Source organism: Dipodomys ordii, unplaced genomic scaffold (assembly GCF_000151885.1).
Source record: "Dipodomys ordii isolate 6190 unplaced genomic scaffold, Dord_2.0 Scaffold30, whole genome shotgun sequence".
Lineage (NCBI taxonomy): Eukaryota > Metazoa > Chordata > Mammalia > Rodentia > Heteromyidae > Dipodomys > Dipodomys ordii.
Window position 1 is genome coordinate 5,402,191 of NW_012267246.1, and position 18,239 is coordinate 5,420,429.

Sequence of the window (18,239 nt, forward strand, 5' to 3'; positions counted from 1 at the left end):
TCAAAACTTTGGCAAAGTAGCAGGGTATAAAATTAACCCTCAAAAAAATGGCTTTTTTATATGCCAACAATGAGAAAAGCGTGGCTGAAATTAGGAAAGCAACTCTATTTGTAATAGCTGCACAAAAAATAAAATACCTAGGAATTAACTTAACCAAAGAAGTGAAGGACCTCTATGATGAAAACTTTGAAAACCTGAAAAAGGAAATCACAACAGAACTTAGAAAGTGGCAGACTCCCATGCTCCTGGATTGGAAGGATCAACATCGTGAAAATGGCAATACTTCCCAAGTCTATTTACTAATTCAATGTGATACCTATCAATATTCCAACCTCATTCTTCAAGGAAATAGAAGAGGCAATCCAAAAATTCATATGGAATAATAAAAGACCCCGAATAGCAAAAATGATCCTTAACAGAAAGAACAGTGCGGGAGGAATATCAATACCAAATTGCAAACTCTACTACAAAGCCATAGTAACCAAAATAGCTTGGTACTGGCACAAGAACAGACCTCAGGACCAATGGAATAGACTTGAAAAATCACTTGTAGAAAAACTAAAGCTAGATCCTTATATATCACCCTGCACCAGAATCAACTCCAAATAGATCAATGACCTTGGAGTCAAAGTAGACTCTGAAAATATTACAGGATGGAATAGGAGAAACCTTAGGTCTCCTTGGCACAGGCTGAAATTTTCTTAAAAGAGTACCAGAAACCCAACAAATCAAAGAAAGGTTGGACAAATGGGATTGCATGAAATTGCAGAACTTCTGTATGGCAAAGGACATAGCTAGCAAGATCAATAGAAAGCCTACGGATTGAGAGAAGATCTTCTCTAGTCATACAATGGACAAGAGTCTCATATCTAAAATATACCTGGAACTCATAAAATTAAATCCCCCAACAACAAATCCTCAAACAAACAACTGCCCAATAAATAAGAGGGTAAAGACTTTCAGAGAAACTTTTCTGAAGAGGAAAGAAGGATGGCCATTAGACACATGAAGAAATGTTCAACCTCCCTAGCCATGAAAGAAATGCAAATCAAAACCTCATGGAGATACCACCTCACTTCAGTTAGAATGGCTATAATCAAGAACTCTAATAACAACAGATGCTGGAGGGGATGTGGACAGAAGGGAACCCTACTGCATTGTTGGTGGAAGTGTAAACTTGTTCAACCACTTTGGAAAATAATGTGGAGGTTCCTCAAAAGACTCCACATAGAGCTCCCCTATAACCTAGCAATCCCACTTTTGGGCATTTATCCAAATGATCACAAACAAGACCATACTAAAGCTACCAGCAAAACTATGTTTATTGCAGCATTATTTATCATAGCTAAGATATGGAACCAACCCAGATGCCCCTCAGTAGATGAATGGATCAAGAAAACGTGGTATATATACACAATGGAATTCTATGCCTCCATCAGAAAGAATGACATTGCCCCATTTGTTAGGAAATGGAAAGACTTGGAAAAAATGATATAAAGTGAAGTAAGCCAGGCACAAAGAAACATAGGTCCCATGTCTTCCTTTATTTACAATAACTAGTATATGTCTGAGACAAGCAGAAACGGTCAGATAAGCTGATGTTAATGAAATGAAGCCCAAGATAAGGACTCAAATGGTTTTTGTTTCTTGCTATAGTTTCTAACATATTTATAAGATATTCCTTTGTTGCTTTGTATGTCCCTCCCCCACGGTATCACTCCTGTTTTCACTGTATTTGATTTTGGCATAATTTGTGAAGGGGAAAGGAAAAAACAAATTGTTTAAATAGGGATACACATGGACCCATTGCATCAATGAGATGTAGAAGATGTTATGTCATAAAATGAACCTTACAATTTTGGTGCAGGGAGGGGAAGGCAGGGGTGGGGTAAGGGGGAGATGGGAAGGGATGGAAAGGGAAGCAAATGAGGCGGCAACAAGCTTGATAAGAAATGTACTCATTACCGGGCTGGGAATGTGGCTCAGTGGTAGAGTGCTTGCCCAGCATGCATGAAGACCTGGATTCAATTCCTCAGGACCACATACACAGAAAAAGCAGGAAGTGGGTCTGTGGCTCAAGTGGAAGAGCACTAACCTTGAGCAAAAGAAGCTCAGGGACAGTTCCTAGGCCCTAAGTTCAAACCCCAGGACTGGCAAAAAAAATTCTTTAACACAGAAAAAGCAGGAAGAAATGTACTCATTACCTTGCTTATGAAACTCCTGTGCATGGTATTTTCACAATTAAAAAAAAAGAAAACACATAATCATTTTTACAACTGAATATGCAAATTTTCTCCATAAATTTATTGCCTCTTATTTTATATTCAGCTTTTATTACTTAATATTCCTAATTTATAACTTCAAAATACTAATAATATACTCATGAGCTATTTAAATAGATTGAATTCCAAGAGTGTAGGGACAGATAATGTTCTCATCCCTAAATAATGCTGAGCTATAGAAAATTTGTTCAGCTTCATAGTTTGGATTTCTACTTCTGTGAGATTTATGGGAATTGGCAGACTTCTTTCTTTATCTACAGGCTATGCTTCAGGCAAATTTTTCTATTTTCATCATATGCACTGCAAAATATAAATGGATTTAACTTAGAAATACATAAAATTGCTGTCTCTATAATTGATCCTTTATTTGGTAGAATCTTTTTTTTATTATGTTTATAGGGGATAATCACTCAAATTTCACAACTCTTCAGGTGCGTTGAGAGCATTTTTTGTGTTTCTTCTCAATATGTCACAGAAAATTGAGACTAAATGTACAAATAAAGTAAATGCCTGCATTTTGTATTATTTACAATATACTCTTTCTCTGCCCTTCTTTTTCCTCCTTACTCTGCCCCTCCCCTCCCTTTCCTCTCTTTAGTTTCTTTTTACTAGCTCTCCCTCCCTCCCTTTTTCCTTCCCTCCTTCTCTTCCTTCCTTGTGCTTCCCAAAGCTTTGCAATTCCCTCAGTTCCTTCTACCTATTATTTTTAAATTGAGAATGTAAGATGTTTGTACGAAACAAAGTGAATGTTAGGTTACTTTCTTTTAAATTTAAAAAGAGTTCAAGAATCTTATGTCTGTGAAATTTCCACTGATTCTACATTGATGGTCTACAATTTGTCTTCCTACTTCTGTGTCACAAGGATATGGAAACATAGCCCTTACAATAAGAACCAGTGTAATTCCCAACATTTAGGTACAACTCCAGTGGGTTGTTTGACTCTTCCCAAAGCTATCCATCTCTCAATTAGTGGTCCCAAGATGGAGACAGTGCCTGAACATCCAATACAGCTTCATTCATAGGTTTAGCAACGTGATTTGGAGATGGAGACTTTCTCCATTTGTCCACAGGGTTCTCTCCACCTGACCTGTCTGCCTCTTTCCTTGGTGAATCTGAGGAACCATATTCTTAACAGCAGAGAAAAAACACACAGATATTTCCAGACCCAGACTCACCAGTTTCCCAGCACTATTTTGACTTCACTAAAGTGATCCACAAAGGGTCTCATCCCATACAATAGGAGAGGAAATAACTCATTCTAAAGGGGACTGGCAAGGTCACATCAAGGCGCTGTCAGAAGAGAAGATGTTTTCAAGCCATTGTTTGAAACTCAGTGTCCTGCAATTTCTTCACTTCTGTTTGTTTGATCAGAGCGATGTTTTCTTCACTTGTTTTACATGAGGTGGTTAATTCATTTATGCAATTTGTGAATACGATACAATGATAATAGAACATGGGATGAACATATCCCTTTTTGCTAAGGATTTTGGGCCAGGTCAAATTGAAGATTTAACATGAATCAAGCATAGATCCATGACTTCCTACTGGGAGTTATACTTTCATTATAAACAATATAATAGTGTCTAGTATGGAATAGCTTCCTTGTTTTGTTTTTGAAAGCATTTACAAATTATTTTTATTTCCAGGTATACCAAATATTCTGTACTAGTTCAATGAAACTGTGTGTGTATGTGTGTGTGTGTGTGTGTGTGTGTGTGTGTGTGTGTGCACGTGCGCCCAAGCACATGTACATGCTTGACCTGGGACTTGAACTCAGGGCTTGTGTGCTGTCCCTGAATTTTTTCACTCAAGCCTACTACTCTACTATTTGAGTACAGCTCCACTTCCAGCTTTTGATGGTTAACTAGAGATGAAAGTCTCATAGATTTCCTTGTTGAGGCTGGCTTCAAATTGTGATCCTTACATCTCAGCCTTCTGAGTAGCTAGGATTCTAGGTTTGAGCCACTGGCTTCCAGCAATTCAGTGAAACTCTGATGAATAAACTAATATGCATTGGCTGAAGTTGTAAAAATAGAATCAGGGACAACTATCTATAATCAAACTATCCCTTCCTTTGTTAGGCCAACAAATTATACAACAATACATGAATTAATTTCTAAATATCTCTCTTTTATTTTTACTAAATCAGAATAACTACCAAGAGCAAAGCAGCCCAGGTTTGGGGAAGACCAAAGTTTTAGAACAAATGTATATGTAATCTGTCAAGATTTGCATCAACAATAAAGTACTTGCTGCACACACACCTTCCCATAAAGCATTGTATTTAGCCTTTCAAAATCTCATGGTATATTTCAAAAGCAGAGTCAATTATCCAGACAAATGAAACTGATGAATTAACTAATTTGTATTCTCTCTAACTGTTTTGATGGAACTCTATAAACATGCTGTTAGTTCCATTCCTCTGAGCTTTGAATAGTTTGCTGTTTGTGGCAATAAAAGCACGACAGGGAATTCTTTAACATATGCCAGATTCAAACTGAGTAAAATATGACAGTTTATAATCCACAAGATAGAAGATTGATCTTCAAAAATCATTTACATATAAAGTACTTGCTTTAACACCACAATTCAGAAGACCACGCGAAATCTGGTGCTATCATTGGATATCTGGAATATAAATGGTGTTAGAGTGTTCCTTTCCTTGCCTGTGTGCAAAAAAATACCTTTTACCTTATAGAACTATTTTTTTAGTAATAATTTTATTAGTAAAATTGTAGAAAAATTACCAAACTAAATTCTCAAACTACATTGTTTGCGGGGATGTGATGCTGTTATAGTGACCATATTTTTAACCTGACAACCCATGCAATTTGAATTTGAAATCACAAAAAGGGATGCATAATTAACCAAATGATCAAGTCACATGAATGAAGAACGAAAAGTTTCCTACATTGGGTACAGAGAGCTGGGAGAGAATGATGAAATGATGGTAGTGATTAAGATGTATTATTCTCACTCCATTCAACTCTGGCATGTTGAATGGAAACCCCTTTGTACAACTGCTTAAAGATAATGAATAAATGATCTCTGAGCTAGTACAGACTAGAGCTTATAGATTTCCAGTAATTAGATGTTAATTTGCAAGTAGAAGTCTGACATCAGCTAGGCATCAGTGGGTCACACCTGTAATCCTAGCTTCTTAGAGGCTGAGATCTGAAGAGTATAGTTTGAATCCAATCTGGAAAGAAAATGCATGAGACGCTAATCTCCAACAAAACACCCCAAAAAGTCAGAAATGGAGCTGTGTCTCAACTGATACAGAATTAGCCTTGAGCAAAAAAAAAAGCTTAGGGATAGTGCCCAAGCTCTGAGTTCAAACCCCAGGAACAGAAAAAAAATATTCTGGGCACCATTTTCCATTGCAAAAGATGCTCATAGTCTAATTTGCTTTCACATTTAAAAATCTTCCATGAAAAGCTATGTATTTTTCTTGATCTCATACCAGGAATAACATATAGATTGCTAAGTCTGAAGATGAAATCTATTAAATGCCAATGTATCTATGGATTTCCTGAGATTGTTTTTATTACTGAAGTGCACTTCCTGGGTTTATAGAGCAGGCAGGGATAGTTTCTGTCATTGTCCTGTCATTCCTTCAGTGTTTCCTACCAGGCAGACATTGCATTCACATTAGTAGATCATTTTCCTCATTGGGATTTTGTTTTCAGAATAACATTATTGTTTCCCATAAGATTTTCTTTTTTTCAAAAATACCCCAAGTACTATAAGAAATTGATGGTATAATAAAACTTATATGACCTTGAAACAAATTATATCTTTCTAATATTTAGTGGTGTACTTAAAGAGTTATGATTGCACAATGAGATATACAAGTCGTTATGTCGAAAATGAACTTTACAACTTTGGGGGGGAAGGGGAGTGCGGGGAGGATTAGGTGGGGGGTTGGGGGGAGGATGGGAAGGGATGGGAAGGGGAAAAAAAGGAGGAGGCTACAATGCTTGATAAGAAATGTACTCATTATCTTATCCATGTAATTGTAACCCCTCTGTACAGTATTTTCACAATAAAAAAGAGTTATGATTGCAGCTGTGATATTGTAGATAGCATGTACATTTTGGTCAGAGATTCTTGGAGTAAAACCTTCTTGGGGTAAAAGCATAGCAAATGTTAAGCAACCCTCTTTTAATGTTCTTTTGTTTTGGTGTTATGACTTAGAACATCTACTTGCATATCGACCTTCAATTTATTCTAAAATAGCTATTCAGATATATTAAAATCAGTGCTTGGAATTCTTTATGGGATTAGCATTCAGAAATGGACAGTATTTTATTTGGGTGTTTGATAAAGTCAAACTTGCCTTTGTATTTTGTTTTCTAAAAGTGTATTTGAGTAGTAGGAGGTGCTGGTGATGTGATTTATACCATGACTCAGTAATTTGTATTACTGAAACTTGAGGAGCTATAAATGTAAATCAGAGCAATCTGAAAGTTTGAGTTGAGAAATAGAATCTGATCTGAATATGTTTTAGAATGAGGAAGTTACATTTTTTTTTTGGTCAGTTGTGGGGACTGAACTCTGGGCCTGGGCGCTGTCCCTCAGCTCTTCAGCTCAAGGCTAGGGCCCTACCACTTGAGCCACAGTGACACTTCTGGCTATTTTCTGCTTATGTGGTGCTGAGGAATCGAACCCAAGGCCTCATGCATGCAAGGCAAGCACTCTACCACTGAGCCAACTTCCCAGCCCGCTACATCTGTTTTATCTTTTGTTGGTAAATATTGGAAAGAATATAAAGCTTTGTTTAAAAATGAAGCTGAATTATAATTTATCTTGTGTTTTCTAAATATTCCTTTTAGCATTACTTTGGTAAGGTACTTTAGCCTACATCATAGATTTAACAAAAACATATATATATATATATATATATATATACATACACACACATATATATAATTTGTGTTTATCTTTTAGTGAATATACATTTTCCAACATGAAAATATAGAATTTGTAGACTCGACATTGAACTTATTCTGTTTTCCTTATCACATTAATGGCATCATTAGAACCATTGGATGTCTCTTTGTGTCTTCTCATCATAATAACTAATCCTGTTCCTTGTGATTTTATTTCAGGCTTTTAAATTGTCCTTCGGGATCCTCCTCTTCTATCATGGTCCCTGTCTGTGCTGCAGTCTCCGTGCACCATTGATAAAAATAATAGCATACCATCTAATACTGCTACTTTTAGTCTATTTTTCTCTCAAGTGATCCTCCTATTCATTAATATTAGGATTCTAAAACAAGAATCTACTTTTGACATCTCTTGCTTTGCCTCTTTACTGCTATAGGAAAGTGAAATTTTTTTAGTTTGAAGAATACCGTATGGCATTCTTCTCTAGGATTCCATGCATTCTAGAATTTTACTATATTAAGCAAATCCCAGGATAGTGCAAAGTTTGATGTCATCATAGCTAATGCAACTGATGCCTTTCTATCCTGGATAATTCTTTTTCTCTAAATGTGCTTTCTTTTTAAAATCTGTAAGTAGTTGCAAAAGGGTCTTCAGTTCAGCATGTCCATGTACAAGTACAATGCATACTGATTAGTACCACCCCTTCCATTGTTCTCAAGTCCACCCAGCCCTCAAGTTGCCTGGCTCCATTTCCACATTGAATTTTATGACTGTACTGGTTCACCATTCCTTTCCCTATTCACTTCCCCCACCTCTCTAACCCCATTCTTACACCCTCAGACAATACCTGACTCAGGTTTCTGGTATTCCTTTAGTTTAGATGACAAATTAATTGTTCAAAGGAGTAACACTGGAAACACTCATGTTTATATATTGTGCTTTTAGTCAGCTCAACTGTGTTTATTTCCTTATGGCCCTGCATGTGTTTTTCTATGTCTACATTTAGATCTAACTTTCCCTTGGGAGAGCAAACATGCACACTGTGTACCTCCAAGCCTGACTTACTTCACTTAATATAATTTTATCTAGGCCCATCCATTTCCCTGCAAATGACATAGAATTAGTCTTCCTGATATATGATTAAAATTTCATTATATTCCTGTGTTGTGTGTGTGTGTATGTGTGTAAAGGTTGCACTCATTTACATTCATACCAACAGTGTAATAAGTTCTTAGATAATTCTTTTGTCCATACATGCCAGCTTACTTCAAAGCTACTGTTCACCCCTTGAATTTGTGTTATATTTCCTGGCCCATGATACACCTTTCAATTCATACGTGTTGAGTGATAGAATGAGCCAATGCATTTCACAGGTTACAAAAAATAACAAAATATGCATCATGGTTAAGTAAAAAAAAGTTAATCAAGCACAGATGCATTTAAACCAAAGATATATTTATGGATATGGTGGTATTTCTATCAATGTCACAGACTCTCACTAAGTCAAGGATGCTGGAACCCTAAATTACTTCATCAGAGTAGTTGAATTGATCCTGATTTAACCTAGAGAACCGTTTTAGTGATATTTACCCTTTGAGAACCAAGAAAAGAAGAAAAAAAACAACTGCACAGTTTTCACTAGTGTTTTAAGAGACCTGAGATTTCTTTTAATCAGTTTTGGTAGCACACCCAGACAGGGAGATGACTTATGAAGGACGAAGTTTAAATTGTGCATGATTCTCTACACCACATCATGGGAGAGGGAGAGTACGTTAAACCATGAGAATCTGTTAGGAGGACAGAGAGAAGACACAAAAAGGGCATTCATTGGGGTCTTCTTGGGAAGAAAAGGGATGATGCAGAGTACACTGATCTCAGATCCATTAGTTTGAATGCATTCAGGCTGATGTCAAGATGGAGGCCGTATCATTTCTTGTCTCTGAGATGGTTGGAAATGGTGGCTGGTGGCCTAGAGGCTGGGCGCCCTGTGGAAGAGCTTGCTGAGGTCAGGGCTCAGGAATCTTTGCCTGGAACATGGGTGCATTCACAGGTATGTTGTTCGCTGTCTTTAGGAACTGACTGATGCCTGAAGGAACAATTCCTCTTAGTAACAAATCATGAAGCAACCACTAAGAGATGCTCAGTCTCTTTGCCTTTTGAGAAATAAAAAGGGAGAATTCTTTTTCGCAGCTATTTGGCTATGAGGAGCTGATGAAGTAGATCAATGAATGCTTGAATTAATAACTGAGAGAAAGCAGCCCTGGTAGCAGAGGCTCTGTCTGCAAACAGCTCACAGAGCAAGATCTTTGGGATGCAAGAACTGGAAAAGCCCTGTAGAAAGCACAGGGCAGCTCTGCAGCCAGCAGTGGAGTGAGCCAGCAGAGTTCTTCATTGTCCTCAGAAATAACAGGTGTGTTCGTCAATGCTACAGAGAAAGGTCTTCAGACGCTGGGAGATGGCGGCAGGGGCTATGTGAATTTTGTTTCCAAAACTTTTGGGTATATGGAAAGTACTTTTCTTTGGTCAAATTAGTGGCCCTGCAGAGTTGTATCGACTTACAGTTCGCTAGAGATAAAGACTGATGAAGTAGAGTTTGGAAGAAAGGTAGAGCGAATGACAGTAAGGTATTTTTCAGCACTGTAGAGGAAAAGTACTTTTATGCACTGTCTGTCTGGTCTCTTACTCCATCCATCATCCTTTCGCTCATGGGTAAGTAGTTAGCGTCCATTTACACTCCACAGAGGTGTTAGAGTCAGGGGCATGGTAGGGAGCAGCAGGTACGTTCTTCCATAGCAATGCTGAAATGAGGAACAGAAGTTAATGGAGCCAGGAGAAGCCACGTTTTTTACCTACCTTAAAGGATGCTGACTTAAAGTCTTAGGAGGTTAGTTTGGTGAGAAGATAAATTTGCCCTTATTTTCAAAGCGATTCGCTAACACTGGGGACCTATTTCTGTTACCAAAAAAAAAAATCACATTTGCTCACACCTTGGGTTCCCACAGAAAATTAAACAGAAATTTGTGGCCAACTTACCTTTCTGGCCGAGACAAAGAGAACTGCATAAAAACTGTGATCATTGACCTTAATATAAAGCAGGACACAGTAAGTGTGAAATCATGAAGAATTTCATATTCCATCACTTTCCTTCTGTCTTGCTTGCTTTGAAAGTACAAGAAGTATTACTGCAAGACCTATGCCTCCATTCAAGAAATAAGAATTTCCAGACAGTGTGGCCATCTCCTTTATTATCTTTTTCTTTTTCTTTTTTTTTTTTTTCCAGACTGGGCCCCAGATACAGGTGCAGGAGTGAAGACCGTTAAGAAACAGTGATCAAGTGAAAAGAGAGGATTCTATTGGAAGAAGCAGTGTTGTTCATCATCAAAATACATCATTTATGATCTTGTGATGCTGGTTCAGGGGCTCTAACCCTGTGTACAAAGCTTTTCTGTCAGGATGATTTAAATTTTCTGCAAGGCACCCTGAAATGGAAGGATGAGATCAACAATAGGTAAGCGGAACAATGAACTGTGGCTCAAAGTCAAGGGCTCAGGGCAAGAATTGTTTTGGAATGATTAAAAAGTGAAGTAAGCCAGGCCTAAAGAAACATAGGTCCTATGGTTTCCGTTATTTGCAATAACTAGTATATGTCTGGACAAGCAGAAAAGGTCAAAAGCTATGTACATATTAACAGATAAGATGATGTTAAGCGAAATGAACCCCAAGATAGGGAAACAAGTGGTTTTTTTTCTTGCTATTGTTTCTAACGTATTTATAAGGTACCATGTCATTTTTTTGTTGCTTTTTATGTTCCTCCCTCATGTTAAAACCCCTGTTTTCACTGTATTTGATGTTGGTATTATTTGGGGAGGGGTAGGGAAAAAAATAAAATGTTTAAATAGGTATACAGGTTGACCCATTGTAACAATGAGATGTACAAGCACTATGTTGAAAAACAAACTTTACAATTTAGGTGGAGCGGGGAGTGTAGTTGTGGAAGTGGGGAGGGAAGGGATGGTAGAGGAAAAACAAAGGAGGAGGCAACAATGCTTGATAAAAAATGTACTTATTACCTTGCTCATGTAACTGCAACCCCTCTGTACAGTATTTTCACAATAAAAAACTTATTTCAAAAAGCCTCAGAAGATTCAAAAGTACTGTCCGAAATTAAATAGAAACCCTATTCTAATATTTACATATATTTCAATATAATTATAGCAAGAGATTCCAAAGTAATTCTCTCTCTCTCTCTGTCTCTTGTCTCTCTCGCTCTCCATGAAACCCAAGAGCCTTGTGCATATGAGGCAAATGTTCTTTTCCCCTTAGCTACAGTCCCAGACCAGCTCTTAAGAGCATTTATGTTTGGCTTGGAATCAGAATAAGACCCATCTCTTTTTATGAGTTACTGTGAAGACTTTCCATAGAAGACTGAAAATGTTGTATCTGTCAATTGCTTCCATCAGTGCAGGTCACCGTGGGAATATGCACATTATTATTTAGCCTGCTCTCTGGGGTAGGAGGGGTAACTTTACTGTCTGTTGCAAAAGCAGAGTTTTTGGAAGAAGGGGTTTTCAAGTCAACACAGAGATAAAAAAATGGATTTTTGTTTTTACACTCACTGTTATATAATTCATCAATTTAACCAAAGATGTTCGGCTATTGATTGGGCTATTGATCACACATTCTTCTGTCTGTTGAGAATGCTATTTTTCATTTTAGCCAAATCAGCTTTTCATAGAAGTAAGTCCCCAAGTAACTAGAAAATAGTACAAGCACACACTTCTGTATTTACACCAGCTCACTGAGCAACACTTGGCTTATTGTATCTTTTTTTTTTTTTACTTTTGAGAGGTTTGTATTTTCTAAGTCAAATTCAGCAAAACCAAGAACCAGCCTCTTGATTAAATTTAAAAAACTACAAATCCCATTCAGCATAAAGTTTTGATCACTATCAAAGGTAGTGTTATGAGTAATGTGACTTGTTCAAGGGAAGCCCATCCCACTTTATCTTTTCAGTCTTCCTGACAAACTTCCAATGTGTGTCTCAGGAGGAGGTGTTGGTGGGCTGACCAGTTGTATGGCTACCCCTGACTCTCTCACTATAAGCAGTGCGTTGACTGCCTACAGTTTGCTTAATTGTCATATGCTTAAATTCAACAGCTGTGTAAAAATGTGGAACAGTTTTTAAGATTTGTCTCTTGATAAAGCTAAAGGAAGTTTTCTTACGTGGGAGCTGGGACACATAAATGTACTAGAATTTACACATACTTCACTGATCTTCCCACCTAGCCTTTAGTTCTTGGACCATGTCCCACATTGTAAAAGTATTTTGATCCTAGCATGTTCTGACTTGTGTTTGTAGGAAGCAGGAAGTCTTGTGCTCAGATCATCAAATTCAATGGTCACTTCAAGGGTCTTACTAGGCCTCAGCTGCTATGACAAATCACAGCCTGAGGAAGTTCATATTCGATGTTCTTCTGCCATTCAATGGGTCCTTGCTTCCCTGGTCTCTAGTACATCTCATCTCCTTTCTTTGGGCTTCAATGTTGACTGTCAATCTGATTTGCTAATTGAAAATCAGAGACCACAAAGTGGGCACGAAGAATCAATATGCTATGATGGTTGCTCAGAGTGCTGTGGCTTCCCAGGCCACAGATAGATATGAAAGGAAAAAAGTTGAAATAATGAGCAGTCCAAAGTGTTGTCAAACTTTTATAAAGGTAAAGACGCTTTTAAAGTTAACAGGTACATAATTCACAAAGATAAAGAGATTTCACTGTTTATTTGGTAGATGAAACAAGGCTAGGATAGAGTTCTCTGTCCTGAAACTATTAAATCTATTAAATCAGAAAGTCATAAGTGCATTGAGATTCTACAGTGTCAGATATGATGTGAAACCATCCAGAAGTCTAACAAGTGAATGTGGAAGTTAATGATTGAAAGATTTATATTCCTCAGGTCTTAGGGACTGTCATTCTGATTTCTGACCTCTTAGAGTCAGAACACTTCAGAATATAGTGATGTTCTCTTGGTGACACCTAATAACATTTGGAAGCTTTGGTTAGAAATATTACCTAAATAGCCACAAGTTCTCTCCCATTTTCCAAATAATGAACAGTTTATATTATTTTATATCCTCAGGAGTCCTTTTCAAAATCGGACATCAAAGCTTGTCACTTTAATTTGACGTCCAATTTGTTCATCTATTTCAAGACTTCTATATACTATTGTTATTCTTTGATCAAAGGAAATGTAAAATTAATGCATTGAGAATTTTACCAGGGAAATTAAGAAAAAGCAGAGAAATCAGTTGACATCTGCCTGCTTGGATTATCTGTGAGAAAATACATGATCACTTTAGCATATTAAAACTTATTTCTCATACATTGTTATACATTATATTTTTATATGCAGGAGGGAAAGTTTAGGTAGATGAAGAAAAAGAGAAGAAACATTTTTTAAAGCACCGATGACTGGTAAATAAAATTGTATAGTTCCAATGACTCTGTATTGTTTAATCTCTTCCCTTCCTTCTTCTCCCCTCCCCCACCTAGGAAACTGGTGTTTATGAGGGGGTAAAGCACGAAGCACAGAGCAAAGTTTCCTATGGAGTGAGTGTTTAAATCCCAAGAAGGAATTACCATGGGAGAAAATGACTTTTTTCAATTGCATCAAGCTATTTCTAGAACAGTGACAAGGGAAGCAGTCTATATACGTTCTATATAAAGAAATTCTTTGATCTCTAATTGATTTAGTCAGCAGATATAGCAACCTTGAAGGGTCAGTTATCATGCACGAGTTTAGGAAGACAGTTTATACTAAAATGTACATTAACTAATAGCATTTATGGAGTTACAAAAGAGATGACATGGATGAGTGAAAGAGAAACAGCATCAAAATTTGAACTGGAATTTGGGTAGGCTTTTAGCTAGTTATATTACAAATAATTTCATTAAATTCACCTAATTATGAAAGAATTATGCACTAGCATTGTTAGGCTTAAATGTATTCTTCATTGATTTTGGTGACAAGAATATAAATTATATATATATATATATATATATGTGTGTGTGTGTGGGTAAGTACATATAGTTATAAATAAATTTCACTGATATAAAATATGTGGTTCACAATTTACATCTAACAAATTTGCATTTTTTTTGCTGTAATTCAATATAACCAATTAAGTTAGAGAGCTTGTTATCTATTTTGTTGAACTATTGTAACTATAATGCAACTACACTTTGTAGATGAGATAAATGAGCAGAGTTTTAACATATTGCCTGATGCTTCCAATTATAATGTTAGAAAATGAAGCCATGTAAATATGCATTGATATCCCATTAGTTCTCTAATGTAAGCAGCATTTTGCTGAGTCAGGTAATACATTTAGATTCTCAAAGGGGATTTCCTCAGGTTCTTAGATTCATTACAAGGTGATAGCTAGAGATACTTATTTCTAAGTTAACATTCACTTCTAAGAATTTGGCTTACATTTAGAGCACCAAATAAACAGTAACTCCAACCTGGATTTGCAGTGTTTGACGGTTGCCATGCCCACAATCTTCACCCAGAGACTAACTCTAAACAAATGATGTGGCCACAGAGAGTGGAGCTGGGAAGATGTGTGTACTAGTGTTTCTTTATGGCACAGTTCTGCTGTGATCATACAAGAGAAAAAACAAACTCTCAATATAGTGATATCAAAATGTAGTAAAGTCATTAGGATGTGGTTTGTATTGGTTAATTTATCAAAGCAAATTTTCCTCTACCCCTCAGTATTTAACTGTCAAGTGTCCCCAGACTACCAAGATGAATAGTTAGCATAAAGGAAGAGGGAAAAAAATCAAATTAAAGAAACTAGCTAGCTGTGGTGGCTCAAGCCTGCAATACTAGCTACTTGGGGAAGTAGGAGGTGAGCTGTGGGTCAAAGAGCAAAAATTAAAAAAATGTACCTCCATTTCAGCCAACAGCTGAGCATAGTGGCATATGATGGTTATCTGAGTAGTGAAACTAGACAAGCACAAATAGAATTGAAGTCTAGAATGTCACTTGGGCTTGAAGTAGAACTCTACCTCAAAAATAATCAATGCAAATCGTGACACGAGGTGTAGTTTGCCTTAGCAAATGTGAGGTCCTCAGTTCAAATACCAGTACCATCAAAAGAATCGCAATACAAAGATAGAGAACAAATAACTGCACGTGGCAATTCTTGTTCCTCAAGGTTATAGCAGGCAGAATTCTTACATTAATTTGTGTAGGAGAGAAGTAGACATAGGAATATAATGATGCTCTGAATGTGGTCTCTAGGTCCAAAATTTGGGTATCAACAGCAGATCAGTCACATCAAAAAGATGTTTTCCCTTGCTGATAGACAAAACCCTTTCAGTGTGGTTATTTCTCCTCGAAATTTCATCATTCTGATGTAACGCATAACATGTATCCTAGCGTCTACATTTCAAAAGTTGCTCCAGGGCTGGGAAGGTGGCTCAGTGCTAGAGTGCTTGTCTTGTATACATGAGACCCTGGGTTTGATTCCTCAGCATCATATAAGCAGAAAAAGCTGGAAGTGGTGCTGTGGTTCAAGTGGTAGAGTGCTAGCCTTGAGCTGAAGGGCTGAGGGGCAACACCCAGGCTTAGCATTCAGGCCCCACAACCGACAAAAAAAGTTGCTCCAGTGATTTAAAGACAATATTACCAAATTAAAATATTGACCTAGTACCTTTAATTAATTAATCTATCAATATATTAATTTATTTGTGGACCTTCACGCTCAGCTTCATTGCATTGATGGTAAAATCCATTTGGTATGAACTTTCAGTATTACATGTGTTTGGCACTCTAGAGTGCAGTGAAAGTTTGCCAACTGGACATGTGAATAGATAGATAGCAAGAGAACTGTTATTCTAGTCTGGTGGGTTTTCCTGGCAAAGAGTATAGTCTACATAGCACATGGTCAAATGAATATTGTTCATGTAGCATTCATGTTCCCTGTTGGAAGTACTTAAATTAAGCTGACAAGTTTGTAAAATTGGTTGGTATTGACTAGTTCTGAAAACAAAGATTTTTGTCTTCCAGGGGAAGTATCCTGACTTCTGGATCTTTCTCAAATGAATTGTAATGATGTTTTGTAATGATATCTTTAACTATCAAAGATGGGAAAAGTCTTCTGATAGGTCTCAAAACTTACCCTCTTGGTTCATTTACTAAAACAAATGCTGAACACTTGTGTAGTAGATAGAAAGCAGGTGTGGAGTCACAGACAGAAAAAAATGTGTGCACAGTGTATTTAAGACCTGAACTTGAGGGAAATCCAATGGAACAAATTAAAATTTAAAGTGTTGCCAGGACTGTAGCAGAACTGGGAATGCTGTGCTCTAGCAACAGACTTTGAAGTAACAGATTTCATTTCATCATTCAGGCGTCTCCAGTTATCAAAGAAAGTATAAAGGCAGAGAATGGCACTGTTAAGAAAGCTGATATGGCTTCAGATATTTCACATTGCTATCAGATTTGGAAAGAGTTCAGTTTTCCTTGCAATCTTGCTTTTGTTTTAACGATCAGTTATACTAACTCATCCAAGCTTACGTTTTATGTTACATTGAAATATTTCAACTAGAGGAAACATTTAATTTTAATGTGATTGCTTTCCAGGAGGGAAAGAATGAAACAATTTTATTGAAGAAAATACCTATTTCAGGTTATGTCTAATCTACCAAGAATCAGTCCTAGGGTTTGCATTCAATGGCTATAAACAGAACCCAGATAGCATGTTGGAACTGAGACAAGATCACTTGAATTGCCCTGTTATTGCTCAGGGTGAAGCCAGGGACAGAAATTTAATGTCAAATTTGGGACCTTTAATCTGATACCACAGGTGAGAATTCCTTAGGAAATTAAGATGTGTGCTTTCAAGTGAAATTGAGCTATCTTTGGAGTTTTATCCTCACTTTCGGTGGGGAAAAAATATATATATATATAATATTTTTATATTTTTGTATATATTATTTGTATTTTTAAAAATCACTTCTCTTTTTTTTAAGTTATCTTTAAGCCAGGCACTAGTGGTTCATGTCTGTAATCCTAGGTACTCAGGCTGAGCTCTGAGGAACACAGTTCAAAGCCATCCTGGGGAGGAAAGTCCATGAGATTCTTCTGTCCAATTAAAGACAAGAAACCCAGAAGTGGAGCTGTGGCTCAAAGTGGTAGAATGCTATCCTTAAGGGAAAAAGCTCAGGGACAGTACCCTGGACCTGAGTTCAAGCTTCAGGATCCATGAAGCTTACATATATCTATATCTATACCTATACCTATATCTATATATCTTTCAAAAGTTGTACAATGGAGTTGTCATTCTACAAAGCAGTTTATACATGTAATGCATCTTGATCAGTGTTACCTCTTTGAAAATGAAAATAGAATTACTTAAAATCTCTTCAGTTATATCCAGAGGTCTCATAATAATGAAACAAGTTACACAGATATACACATTTGTTAAATATTTACTACTATTCCAGGTAAATATTTGTATCAGTTGCTTAGGTTCTGGGAAGGTTACTGTTGAATCAAAGTTATCCATGCAAGTAAATATGTAAATAAATAAAAGAAAGAAGAGGGAATGGGGAACAGGAATGAGAAAAAGATACATCATCCACTATGAGTTTAATTTTCTGGAGATGTAGGACTGGTTTATTCAATCAGACCTAAGTGCCAATAAACCCAGGCAACTGATATATTGTAATATGGTAGAGATTGGAAATTTACAACCAGTGTCTCAACCCTATGTTCTGGTCACTTGTATATCCAGCACAACTTTCTGTATTAGGCATTTAGAAGTTGGACATATTTTGAACATCTCAGTATTTATATGTGAATATCTTCTTTATCCCACCAGAAGACTCTCAGAAACCTCTTACCTGGAATCTTAACACTACTGTGTAATGTAGCTGTTCATCACCTCCCTGCTTATTAATCATCTATCTATCTATCTATCTATCTATCTATCTATCTATCTATCTATCTATCTATCTATCTATCTATCTATCTATCTATCTATCTATCTATCTATCT